At 43.2% G+C, this 14,464-nt stretch overlaps 1 pseudogene; it reads left to right on the top strand.

Moving 5' to 3' along the window:
* The first annotated feature begins 9,000 nt into the window (after positions 1-9,000).
* On the top strand, positions 9,001-9,984 carry LOC125546455 (protein DETOXIFICATION 16 pseudogene; annotated as a pseudogene).
* The last annotated feature ends 4,480 nt before the right edge of the window (positions 9,985-14,464 follow it).

The following is a 14,464-nucleotide window of genomic DNA, read 5'->3' as shown; positions in this document are numbered from 1 at the left end:
ATTTGATGATATATGTTTGTTTGGCATTCTAGATGTAAATGTTTTTCTCTACAAATTTGTTCAAAGTTTGCGAGTTTTGACTTCTCTAAAAATCTATGTGCACTACATTATGAAACGGATGGAGTACCAAGCTCTTGCAACAATGACTAAACCCAGATTACTTTTGTTGCATTCTTAAAGGACTTGTACTCTGCTTCAGTGCTGGATCTTGACACTGTAGGCTGTTTTCTTGCACTTGTACCCGGCTTTACTCCGACACCAAGGAGGCGGAGGCCGTATAGGATGGCCCGCTTCTATCCCATTTGGTTGGTGTGGTTATTGAGGTTAGATTGGATGAGTCTAGACTGGGTCCATGTTTTGTAAGTTCACAACATCTTCACGCAAATCTAAGTCCCATTTCTCTAAAAAGGAACAAAAACCATCCAAGAAGACAGAGACTACCAAAATAGCACGTGTAGAATATTTACAGGATACCTGGTCGTAAAAACTGTCCATGACCACCACTCCCAGGATTACCTTGTAGCTTTTTGGGTTATGTTTGATTGAGTTTCATTTTTCCTTACTCTTAACTATATGAGCTAGTGTAAACAAGACCTTCTACTAGATATGTTGGAAGCACTGAGTTTCATTTTTCCTACTCCTCCACACGAATCATCTTTAGCGTTACTGTTGTTAGTTTATTTGGTTAGTGTAAAGTCATGCAATATGTGATGAATTAGTTTGCAATGTTTCAATAAAAAGAAAATCGACGAACCGCACACGAGTGCTGCTCCACGCCCCGACCACCCGCACCGGCAATCCACTCCCCCTGCGCAGCGATTTGGGCGGCGCCACGACCTCGATTTAGGCGACACAGGTGATTTGGGCGAGGGGATGAGGAACCACCCATAGCACCGCAGGCGTTTTGACCGCTTCACGACGCTTCAGCCCAGTCGCTCCCGACCAGGTGCCACCTGGGCGCGATCTGGACCATCGGATGGCCAGCAGAGGGTGTGCTCGCGACTTCTAATTAGTGCAGCTGCAATAATTATAATTTAGGAAGAAGAAAAACCCAGACGAAACGAGTGACCTATGGCAATTCAAGCGAACAAAGAAAAGAAAACAATTTGATCATATGAAAAGCCAACAAATAGAAAAAATGAATCGGGCTGTCCCTGATATGAGGGAGAGGAAAAATGCTTAACGCTAGAGATCCTTCCATCTCATGTTCATCGAGAAATAGCTCTCGCGCCTACCCAACTACTTGCTCGTTATCCCGTGAAGAAAAAACTACTAGGACGTTCTACTCTATCTAAGTCAAATTGTCGCAGGAAACTTTAAGGTTCCTGACCAGTGAAGGGAACCTTCTAGAATGTTCCTATCTGTTTTTCACTTTCCATTTTTCCTTTACTGGTTTTTGAATTTTTTATTTCATTTCATTTACTTTCCATTCATTTCAAATAATTAAAATTTCAGGATATATTTGGAATTTATCAAAAATATTTGCATTTATAGGAAATGTTCAGAAATTGTTAAGAATTTGAAAATATGTTTGGAATTTAAAAATACTTGTTTTCAGAAAATATTAGCTTTTAAAGATATGTTTCAATATTTCTAAAAATGATCGCATTTTCAAAAAGGTGGCATTTTAAAAAGATTTGCTTTCTAAAAGGACTAAAAACATAAAAAAAAATGTTTAATTTTTCAAAAAATCTTCACAAACATTTTAAAATATTTTTATGGAAAACAATCACTTTTGAAATAACATTTCCCCGTAGTTACTCAAATAGCCGAATAAAATCTAAAAACAAGAAACACATTGGCTACTAGTAGTAGCTCACTAAGTAGCTGGGTCGTGCTATAGTTTGTCGGCTCGCCATAGGATGGCTTCATGAGCCGAAACAGACAATTAGGGTTTGGCCCATGGGTAGCGTTGTCAACTGACGCAACATTTGTCTCATAGGAAGTCTCGTCGCAGACGTAGGTCAACACGGAGCTCGGTGGGTTGTGGTTGCCCCGGCGGGAATGCGACCTTTGCCAGTGTGGCCTGAGTCTTTGCTGACTCCCTCTGTCATGCTATCCACACCTGTTGTGCCGACTTCAACCCTAATGCCGGTTGTTCCGGCTGCATCAACTTCGACCGTGTCATCCTTTGCGATTGTTGCAAGGACCAAGACCAAGTTAGCGAGTCGCACAACGGCCAACGCGGTGGCTCCTGCTAATGTTTATGGTCCTATTCCACCAGGCTGTTTCTTTGCACATGCTGTCATCGCCACATCCATCACCAACTGTCCATCCAGGGTCACCAGTGGCTCATGCGTTAGATGGGATGACAATCTCACTTTGCGGCAGTGGCCGCCACGCAGTCTCCTCCAACGATTCTTCACATATCGATGAGAACTCTTGAGCTAAGGTGATGCGAAGTCATGCTGCACGCAACTTGGACTACAAGTCGGGTACTTCTTCCACAAAACATTTCTTTCTTCTTACTCGAATACCCATATTTCTTCTATCTTAGAGAATGTTCGAGTCTATACGGGAAAGAATGATGATGATGATGATGTGCATGTTTGTCGGGCGGGGTGCTCAAACAAATGGAGATAGACAGTTTAAATATTTCTCGTAAATGTCCTAGCCCGCTACCTGACCTAAATACCGAGGAGGGGGAGGCTGAGGCCACATACGATGTCTCAGTTCTATTCCACTTGGTTGGTGCGGTAATAGAGGTTGGGCTGGACGAAGCTAGACCTGAGTCCATTTTTTGTGACTTGACATCATCTTCACACAAATCAAAGTCTCATTCAATTGTAAAGAAACAAAAACTACACATGAAGGGATAAATTACCACCCCAATACAAGTTTCCACATGAAAGGCATGTTTTTAATAACAGAGGTCTATCTTACTTAGCTAAATGTAAACACGTGGGTGATTGTGTGCGTGAACTCGGGGATAGATTTTGTGGCAATTTCTGGATCAGTAGACAAGATTTCCCTATGTATGTCCTCGACCACCTTACAAGGAGGTTTGAATTCACATGGCCTTGTCTAACGCCATGGGAAGGTCATGAGGAATGTTACTTGGCATATAGAGCATAACCATAGACTTGTTAGATTTCTCGGTTGGTGAATTTCACAGGGCTAGCAATTTTACATGGAGACTGGTCGGAGTCTATGGAGCTGTCAAAGTTAAGAATAATTCCGCCTTTCTACGCAAAATGGTCAACTTGGGAAAGGATAACCCATACCACATGCTTATTAGGGGGGAGTTTACGGGAATCTTGTATGTCGGGAAGGCAATCACTTGCGCTAATAACCGCCTCGTGGTGAAATACGAGAAACTCCATTGAGTAGTTAGGTTTACAAATGGGAACTTAAATTTCCTCTGGTAATCATGCATGCATGCCCTCAGGGGCGGAGCCAGCGTTGAACCCAACGATTTCCCTGTGGCCCTATGTGCGTACGAGTATTTTTTTGGTATGAACCCAACAGAAAATCGTCGCTGAACCCATCAAACCAGGATCGCACGTACAAAAAAAGAAAGGAAAGAAAAATAGGATCCCACTCACGTACTGGCCAATCGAAAGCCCAAAAGCCCAAGTAGAGTGCCTACGTCTGTTCGTTCGCCAATTCTCTGTACGAATACTCGGCAGCCGCCTCTCGTCATTCCTATTCGCTCAATGACTTCCCAAAAAAACTCAACAATCTCGTCTCTCTTTCTCGGTGTTCCGTCGTGGATCGGTCGCCAGATGCCAGGTATTGAGCGACAGGCCAAGAACTAGTCCAGATTCGTGGTAATGAATCACAATCTCCACATCTCCTCTCTAGTCTCATATGGCACTATAATATTGATTTTTGCCCTAGTTTTCTAATTGCTTATCCCATATACTTTTATTGATCCATATTTCTCAACTAAAAATCAATTTACAGATATAGATAATGATACAGACAGATCATGTCCAGTTGTTAGACCCAGGCAATGTGCATCAAATATCGATGTTGCAAGCAATCCGGCTGATTGAAAAATTCTAAGAAGCAATATGAGATTAGGCGAACATATCTAACCATAAGACATTACGGGATACCACCTGTGATTATTCCTAGAGCTTCATTGGAGTTGGAGATGCTTCACCAAGATTTAATCTGGAATGATTTTATGAATATGGTGGTTGACTTAGTATAGTGATTAGTGACAAGATGCATACGACCTTTTGTTATTGCTGCTATCTTTTTAGGGATAACAATAAGGACAAGACTGAGAGTGAGTCATTAGAAATTAATGGTCATTTCTTCAATGCTTATAGGAAGATGAAAAGCTTTATCTGAAGCTATGAAGTCATTTGGTCCTGAGCTGGCTATAACATGTAACAGCTTTGTCATGCACTCTTTGGTATTTATGTAACACGATATATGATAAGTGATATCATATTTCCAGACATTAAGTTATTTTTAGTGTTATAATCTTTGTTGTAAGATGATGTGAAGTTAGATTTTACACTTAACAAAGTGGTAGAGTCTCTCCACTTGTGGCCTGGAGATCCTGAGTTCCATCCAGCTTCCTTGCAGAATTATTATGCTGGGGTAACCTATCTTGCGCGGGTGTTTTCAACACTGGATACACCTATTTTTACTTAATTAATTTATATCAAATATTCACAGCAAAGTCAATAAATGAACCCAATGGCTAAATTTTCTGGCTCCGTCCCTGCATGCCCTTGAGAATATCTAGACACTTTTGGACCATGCATTGATCATTCTTGAAATCTAACTCTGGTAGGTCGCCCATTGCATGCTATCCAGTCAAATATGAATTGGGATGCTTAGAGCAGGTTGGCTTTGCAAACATCGCGAAAAAGGTATCAGATCCAATGAGAAGTATCACTTCTACTCCGAGCAGTGGAAATTTGGTGGTACCAAAGACCCCAAGCCTAGTTCATCATGGAATGTGACAACAACACACAAAAGTTCTCACATGGTTGCCAATGGGCGACACAGGAAAAAGTGTATTTATAGTCTTTGCCGGGATGAGGGATGTATTGAGGGACTAAGCTGAATCAACATATCATTAGATACTACCAGTCATTGTTCGGGGCTATGGATGAAGGGAACTTAACCCTCGATGAGAATGGAACGAATAATGCCCCACAAGCACCACTACAAAACTGAATAGCACGTCCCCTCATCACTGACTTCATTAACTGACCCCGATCAAACAATCACAAACAAGGGTCATTATTAACATGCCATGATCTAGATATCTATTTCTTTTCTAAAATTTCCATTTGATGAGAATGCTTCTGCACTTTTTGCCATGACTTGGAGAACAATTATTTTGAAAATGCCATTATCTGTATAATTTTGCCATCATGATTGTTTACTTACAATGGGGGTGTAGATAGTTTCATTCAATGTTTTATCCATGTGAATTAAGTTGCCAGGTGCAAAACCTAGTCATTGTCATCTAAAAACTACTAACAAAACAATACTAGTCTGAAAAAACCAATAACTCAGTTCGGAGCTTGGGCTCATCTACACTAGGCGAACACTAAAATGAAAACAAATAGTAAAACACTTAAAAAATTGATTATTATTTTTGCATGAAAGATCCTTCAGCATGCCAGGTGCATGCAAAAATTTGTGGTAAAAGAAATTTGAGGAGCTCGCACAAAAAAGACAAAATCGGCTATGAGGAATGCGTTTTTTTAACCTTTTCACATGCCAAAATTTTGTCTTGTTAACCACAAGGTCCTCGAATGTCCAAACTCCACGAAATTTGGGATGGGCTCACACATTCGGCCATATTGCCCTAGAAAAATCAGATTTTTTGTTTTTTCTCTTATTTTAAACAATTTTACTGTTCACACATGGGAGCATCTCGACCTGGGTGCAAAATCACCACTTCTTGAGAAAACCCTATGTTATAAAAAAAGTTGCCACCATTAGAACACACACTTAAGCAGGGCACTAAACTTGTAATTACCACCTAGGCAGATGGTAAAACTAAGAGTTTTCATTCATTGTTTCTTCTACATATATATTGTTGCCATAATTTTTAGTGAATTATCTTTCCTAATTTTGGAGTGTATAAGTTAAACTTTTTTCCCAACAGGTCCCCATGTGATGATTACAGAAAATTTAACACCTTGTCATGTGTTTAGATAAGAAAAAAAACCCTTAATTACAAGTACAAAATTTTCGCCAAGTTTTCAACGATATATAGAACATTTTGCATCCAAGTTGCCATCGACCATGGCAAAATTTTAACCATGGATGTTTTCTCATACAACACCTTGGCAATTTTCCACCTATGTTTGTTTTGTTGTATTTTACCATGGAAGATTGTTTTCTATAGCATGAAAAATTCATTGAGAGCATATCATGATTTTTTTAAATGCAGCATGGCAATTTTACTTTTAATTTATGTGGTTTTTCATTTTTTCATGGCAATTTCTCTTTCTTTTTAATTTTTATCCTGGTATATGAAATCTTGAACACGAGCATGGAAATCTTACATTTTCATATAGATGGATTTATATATATTTTAACATGATCATTTTCCCCATTTTTCTTTTACCTTTTGGTTTCTAGAGGGGAATTTTGTGGGCATGGCAAATTTATTTATTTTTCATGCCCAAATTTATGTTTTTTCTTCCTTTTATGTATCAAAAAATATTTACTTTTTTGTAGATGCCATTTTTTTTCAAAATATTCAGCTAATTGGGCCCAACTCATTTTTTCTCGTGCGCCCTAGATTGTGGGCACCTTGCGTTGCATTGAAAAACATATATAGCGAACGTATGGGGGAGCGATATTGGTTTGCTCGATCGACACTCTTGGGGGGGGGGGGGTGATCCTTCCTGTAAGTGTAGGTCTGCTCGTTAGTAGTGTCCAAAAATATGGAGCGTAATATCTAAGGAATGATGACCAGGGAGGAGCTCCCCATGAAATGATTGGTTCGCAAGGGAGTCGTTCCACCAGCGAGCATTTTCGTTCGTTGGGGCTGTCGCGGTTGAGTGAACCATCCAGCTGGCCCATGTACGAGAAAACAGCCCGTAACTCCCTGCATGATTTTTTTCCTTTTTAGGAATGAGCCTATTTATTTCCTGAACTGAAAAAAAAATTTAAATTTAGAAATAAAAAATGCCACAAAAGTTGCCACCTTTCTAGTTATCAACCACAAATCTTGTGAACAAAAAAAAGCGGTAGTACAAAAATAATAAAAATTCCATTCTCTCAAAAATAAAATTGCCATCCCCTTTAACAAAACATTACATCCTCCCCATAATAAAATAATGGCATCCTAGTTATAAAATTGTCATGCTCTTAGTTAATAAAACTGCCATACCATTAAAAATAAAAATGCCATCCTCTCAATAATGGAATTGCCATCCTTTTGATAACAAAAATGCCATCCTCTCCGTAATAAAAATGACATCCTATTCATAAAAGTGACATGCTCTTTGTAATAAAACTGCCATGACATTGAAAATCAAAATGCCATACTCTCACTCTCAGTAATAAAAATGTCATCGTCTTGATAATAAACATGCCATCCTCTTTAAAAAAAATTCATGTTAATAATAATAGAATTTCCATGCTATAAATAATAAAACCGCCATGTGAGGATAGCATTTTTATTATAGTTTTTATTTATTAAGTGCATGACATTTTGTTATCATACGCATGGTGGTTTAAATTATTGAAGAGCATGGAATTTTAGTATTTCTAGGAATTGCCATGCTACCTATAATAAAAAATGCACATGGTGAGTTTAGAAAAATTTGCCTCTAAAAGTACGTATTTTCTTTTTTCAAAAATGAAGAAAACATGTTTCAGAGTTTTTTCAAATGAAAAAAAAGAATAGTTGAATCAAATACATAAAAGAAGTTTGAGCGCAAGTGTTCACAAACCCTAGCTTCAGCTGAATGGTGAGTGCGCATTGACTGCTAGTTCCACTCCCTCCAAGTGCGCATCACTAATTTTTTGAAAAAAAATGAAGGAACGCCCGCCCATTCGCTGCTCACCTCCAGGGAATTGATGTGGCATTGGCCTTGCACCTGGCCAATATCTGTGCAACGACAGGGATACCGTTTGCTAGGGTTGGCCTCCGGGCAAACATTTGAGAGATAACATTTCTGAAAAGTCTCCATGTAAATGATCTGTTCTTGCTTACGCCAGGGCTCCTGTGCTGATCCAGCTAGTGGCGGAGGACGAATTTTTTTTGATGGAGGGCGAACTCTAGCATAAAAATTTGCCGTCACAACCGGTAACAGTGGCGGACCCAGAGACTAAGGTTTGTCCGGGTGCCGGACAACGATAGAGCTCCATTGTTCTTATAAGTAGAAGAATGAATGTGCATTGCAATGTGATATAAATATTCTAGTACGTTAGTTTGTGATTTACCTGACCATAATACGCAATTGTGTAAATAAAAGTTCATCAAATTATGTCCGTGATTTACCTTATATTTTGATTAGAAGTGATTTACCTGCCCATAATATCCGATTGTATGCATATAAATGTTCATCACATTTTGCCCGTGGGTTACCCATATTTTGATCAGAAATTTGGTAAGTAAATTAAAGTGAAATTGGTTCAGAAAGTAAGTAAATTAAGATTATTAATTATCATACGGGGAAGGTAGGACGAAGGTGTGGTGGAAAGAAAGATGAAACATGAACCTTACATTCTTTTTAAACAAATATAATAATAAAGACCGATGTTGTTTGAGTCAATGCAATGGAACAATGGAACAGACGCTTACAAAAACCCAATGCCCATTACCGACTGAGTTCACGGCCACTTAAGCTCTCTTTTTCTAAAGTGTAACTTGTAAGTGCTCAATCGATGACTAACAGCCCAACAGCAGGAGTTCATTTAGTGGGCTCATGGCCCAAATAGGTTGCTTGTCCGCACATCTTATTTTTCCAGCGTGACCACGACTCGCTCGAAGAGATCAACCCAGCTGGCCAACGGTGTATACACAGCATATACCTGTATAAACGTTGCAGAAAATCAAGGTACATGAGGCGGCAGCCCAACCTCGCCCTACCGGCTCCTCTGCCGCTGGATCCAGCCATATACTCCATTGGTGAATTCTCAGCCGTCCGTTTTCTATAGATCGGTGTTTCTTCCGTTACATAATGTGTGACATCAGTTGTCTTTTTACCTTCAAAAGTAGAGAGAGAGAGAGAGAGAGAGGAACACTGACCGAGTGAGCCGAGGTAGCTCCCCAGCGGAAGCACCAAGAGCAGATCCATGGAGTTAAGCATGGAGTTAGGCAAAGAGACAGCTCCGCCTGGCCGGGCCGCTCATCGTGGGATGCCTGCTGCAGAGCGTGAGCGTCATCCAGATGATCTCCGTGATGTTCGTGGGGCACCTGGGCGAGCTCGCGCTGGCCAGCGCCTCCATGGCCAGCTCATTCGCCATCGTCACCGGCTTCAGCTTCCTGGTACGGTACCACTCGAGCTAGCTAGCTCACATGCACGTTCATCTTCCACTTTGCACTTAGCTTGTTGAACCATGGCACACGGGCATGTCGTTCGCCCTGGACACCCTGTGCGGGCAGGCCTCCGGGGCGAGCGAGGACCCCGATTGCTGGGAGTGTACAAACAGAGGGCGATGCTGGTGCTGGGCCTGGCGAGCCTCCCGATCGCCGCGGTGTGGGCCAACACCGGCGCGATCCTGCTGCACCTGGGGCAGGGCCCAGAGATCGCGGCGGGGGCGGGCACTTACATCCGGTGGATGATCCCGGCGCTCTTCTTCTACGGGTGGCTGCAGTGCCACGTGCGGTTCCTGCAGGCGCAGAAGCTGGTGGTGCCGGTGATGCTCAGCTCCGGCGCCACCGCGGTGAGCCACGTGCTGGTGTGCTGAGCGCTGGTGTACAGGCTGCGGCTGGGGATCAGAGGCGCCGCGCTGGCCAACGCCGTCTCCTACCTCACCAACGTCTCCATACTGGCCGTCTACGTCAGGGTCTCGCCGTCCTGCAAGAAGAGCTGGACGGAGTAAAGGTTTTGGATCCCAAGCGGTCCTTTTTTCTCAAGGGTCACCGGAATTTGCGGTTACCACGGTAACCGCAAAATTCCGAAAAAAACCCGGGCGAAATTTAAAATCAAAATTTGAATTCAAATATTTTTAACGTCGATATACTAACCATTTTACTCATAAGTACCATGAACAATTCCGTGGCGTAGTGGTTACTGGACCGCAGTTACAGCTTGCTCGTGTCGCGAGTTCGACGCCTGGTCATTGCAGTATTTTTTAAACGGGAGGCCTTTGCCACTAGGCCACCACCAGTTGTGTTGGCATAGAAGAGGTGCCGCTTATTTAAGTGGACAGTGAGTGTTTGAATTCAAAAATTTCAAAATATTCGAGATATTTTGCTTGGTATGAGTGTTTCTTGAGAGGCGATGGTAAACGCGGTAACCGTGCGAAATCGTGAAATTTCGCTCGGTACCCAAAACGTTGGATGGGGTTCATTTTCCAGGCGACCGGCCAGAGCACACCCGTGAACAACAACGGCCGAGAAGGCACCGCTGCCTCGCCAAGAAAGGCCGCCGCCACCATCATGGGCGGCCGCGCGAGCGGATCCGGCGGCTTTCTCAGGTGGCGGCGAGGGAGGGAGGGTGAGGGAGCGGCGGCGCGACGGGGAAACCCGAGTCGCCCGAAGCGGACGACGCGGGGGCTGGGGAGGGGACTGTTCTATCCACATGACCATCCTCGGCTGTACTGTCGACACTGGAATGGAATAATAGATCAAGATTGGCTGCTGTGCGTTGCTAGATGGCTGGTTTGACCTGCGCTTCTATGTTGCTCCAAATTTCTAGTAGCATGCACATGCAACAAGGAACTGTATACTGACTGACCAGTGTATATTCAGAGATAAAAACTATATTGCTAAACCTCGAAATCTGTCATTTGAGTGGAGGATTGTATATTTGTATGTGTGTGTGTGCTAATATCATGCGGACTAGGTAGACAACTGTCTCCACACGTCGATCAGATGAAGTAGAGATCACATTGTTTAGCTATAGTTCTTCTGAAAAAATAGACAGCCAGCGAGAAGCTTCGTTCCTGAGCAAATGATGGTACAAGCGTCAATCGATAACTCGACATATACACAAGGACGTGGGGTACAAGTACATGGGGGAGGACCTGCGCAACAAGAGCGTCCTCCTGCACTGCAACCCTACTCATGCACAACAGTCGCTGCGTTGTCTTTGAATTTTTGGTATAAGATTCTGCATTTGGCGTCCCACTGTAATAACCAAGATATCCTAGAATGTTCCACACTCATTATGGACGTTGATGGATTATAATTGGTTAAAAATATAAATCCTCAATAATTTAACTATAACATTACAATAAACTAGATATAGTTAATAAACGTAAAATACATATAATCTTTATCTTTACCTCTTTACCCAATAATAAAGGGGCTATTGCTTCTTACTCCCTAATTTTGGTCCGTCATAACGAAATTTTCGTCCGTCCGTTGTTACAGGATTTTCGTACGTCGTAGAAAACAGTTCCGCCTTTTTTCTCTCTGTCTCACGTACATGGACCCGCTTGGGCCCCTGGCCGTACATCAGCAGCCTGTATTGTGGCCCAACAATGAATCCGGCAAAATATACTGCTTTCAGGGATCAAATTAACTCATCACCTGCCATCAGTTTTCCTTACGTAGATCCAACTTATCTAAATCTTTCTTGTGTAAACAGAAGAGGTTTCACACGTATTGTATAATACCACCTCGCTTCTTTGCATATAATTTCACCAATTTATATATGAGTACAAGTTGAAATCAATAAGCGCCTTGAGAGTTGAGATTACTAAGCAGATGCATTCGAAATTAATGGAGAGACGGAGAGAGATCCGGGCATTCAAGGAGGAAACAGTGGGAAAGAACACATCCACGCCATTTGTCGAGGAATTAGTGGGAAAGAATAATGGGATAAGATAGGCTGATGCACAACAGCCACGCCATTCATGGAGGGATTAATGGAGAAAATTATGCTATTGAACCGGCTGATGCACAACAGCAACACCATTTATGGAGGGATTAGTGGGAGAAAATGAAGCGATTATGGTCTGAAGACAACCGTAGGATTATTTAGTGGGAAAAAAGTTATGCGATTAAATCAGCTGATGCACGCTCTTGTGGCCAATTAGATCAGAATTAATTGAGAGAGTCCACTAATTAATGGGAGAGAGAGAGGGATTCCTGGAACAGGATTCGTGAGACATGGCTTGAAGGATTCAAACCAGCATCGTATGAATTTTCACTAGACAGTACTTGATTTTTTCATATCATACTGACTTAAAGTATATTCTGATTATGTTAATTCCTGACCACTTGTTGAGCAAATATACACACTAACTATTCACTTTTAATATAATTTGTAGCTTTCTTTTTGCATATTATTGATAAAACACATATAATTTCCAACAAAAAAGACCACACATATAATACATATGGATTCAATATTTTTGACAACAAATTGTAGGTGTCTGCTGTACGACTCTATCACGTTGGACGTCAAGGAGACTGTGGTGCAGGACGCCTGTTTCAACTACGGCCGGGGCTCTGCCCATTGTGCTGACATAGAGGTCAGAATCATGGATAGCTACAGACAACTTATTGGATACTGGAATCTCATCTCGCTCGTTCTGTCAATCGCATACCTAGCATCGAGATCACATTTGCGCTCACAAAGTTTCCGGGTTTTGCATGGAAACTGGAATTCCATCAACCGGTCACATTGTTGTATAGCTTTCCTAACTTTCAAAGAACTCGAAAATTCACAGCCAATAGGCCATGCATTGTGTACCTACTACAGCCTTAACGTGGCTAGCACATTTTTTACTACGACGAATCTTAACAAGGCTCATCATCCATTCACCAGGAGGGCCTTGACTTCCTTCACTACTTATAAGTTGAGACGTTTAATTACATTGTCATCTACTTCACGGTAATTGGTGATTTAGTTCGGACGATGCATGCATCAAGTTTAACAGAGACGGGTGTTGAATAGATGGATAAGTTAGCCACCATTTGTGATGGTAGCAAATATTAGAATTAACAACATGAATGGATCAGGCATGCAAGCATTTGTTTCTCCCGTTGCAACGCACGGGCACATTTGCTAGTTAAACTAAAAAGGGTTCGTGTGCACTGAACCGCAGTTTATTCAAAAGACCAAGATATAACACTTTAGAAATGCAATCCCTAAACAAGATTAGAAAATGCAAAGAACATGTATTTTGAAGTCTTCCAGACCCGTATCTAGTTATTCGGCGTGTTTCTTACATTGCTGTCGATACTAGTGAGTAATCTTAGCGACTGTTACTGAAGTACCAACACCTTGCAAATCCTACACCACAAGGAGGACGAACGCAATGCGTAGAGGTTTTGTTGCTCATGTCAAACACCCACGGCGTACATAGCCCGCAATCAATCCAGTAGACACAGTTGGGTCTTACTCCCGGGGTAGCCTCAGCCTGCACCACCGCCGTGTTGTTCCTGCCGATGAACACTGAGTGGCCTCCGAGATCCTTCACCCCATCCCAGCATGGCCATCGCTCCGGGTAGTACCTGAGAACCAGTATCTCATCCGAGGGCATGATGAATACACCGCCTTCCCGTAACCGCAGCCGGATGGTTTGCCTGGTGTTTTGCCACACCTGGTATAGGATGCCCTCACAGAAGAACAGGCGCTTGAAAGATATTTCCTTGGCCACGGTGTCGTAAGGCGGGGCGAAGGGGGTACCCACGACACGCTCAGCCAGCAAGGGACAGACGTTGGGTTCCTTAATCGGGCCGCCTTGGGAGACGGGGATGTGGAGGACTTGCACGCCACCATCTTCATCGAGGCAGTAGACATCGTTGTCTTTGTAGACCAGATCGACCAGCTTCGGTCCATCCGCTGTGATGTCGGTGATCGTCCACTCCGTGTCCCCGCTCGACATGTAGGCGACCTTGCTCATGACCTTGCTAACGTTGTCATGGCCGCAGATGGCCACGGCAGTGTATCCATCAGGCCTTGGGTTCGGCCTGAGCACGATTCTGTGAGGGTACGGCATGTTGGGGAGAGGAAGGAGCTCGATCTGCTCGCCCGTGACAGGATTTAACAGCCCAAGACGACGACCATGGGCAATGGTGAGGTAGCCGTTGCCGGAGCAGGTGATGTCGTTGCTGTGGCATGCGAGCGTGGGGAGGCGGAACGTGCGCTGCATCGGGAGGGACAGGGCGTAGGCATGGGTGTTGAAGCGAGGGAGGCCGCCGTCGAAGGGTTGGAAGGCGTGGAGGACGAGGAGGTACGGGGACCGAGGGCCGGGAGGCAGCGCCGATCGCCACGCGGTGCAGACGCCGCGGACGGCGAGGCAGTCCCTCAGCGATCGCAGGCGGTCCACGATGGGGAGGAAGAGATCGGCATGGAGATCCGCCCAAGGCCTCAAGTGCGCCGCCATGGAGGCCAGGGTACGAGCC

This window comes from Triticum urartu, chromosome 3A, assembly GCF_056163025.1.
Source record: "Triticum urartu cultivar PI428250 chromosome 3A, HENAU_Tu73, whole genome shotgun sequence".
Taxonomy (NCBI): domain Eukaryota; kingdom Viridiplantae; phylum Streptophyta; class Magnoliopsida; order Poales; family Poaceae; genus Triticum; species Triticum urartu.
This window is presented reverse-complemented; position numbering and strand designations above follow the sequence as displayed.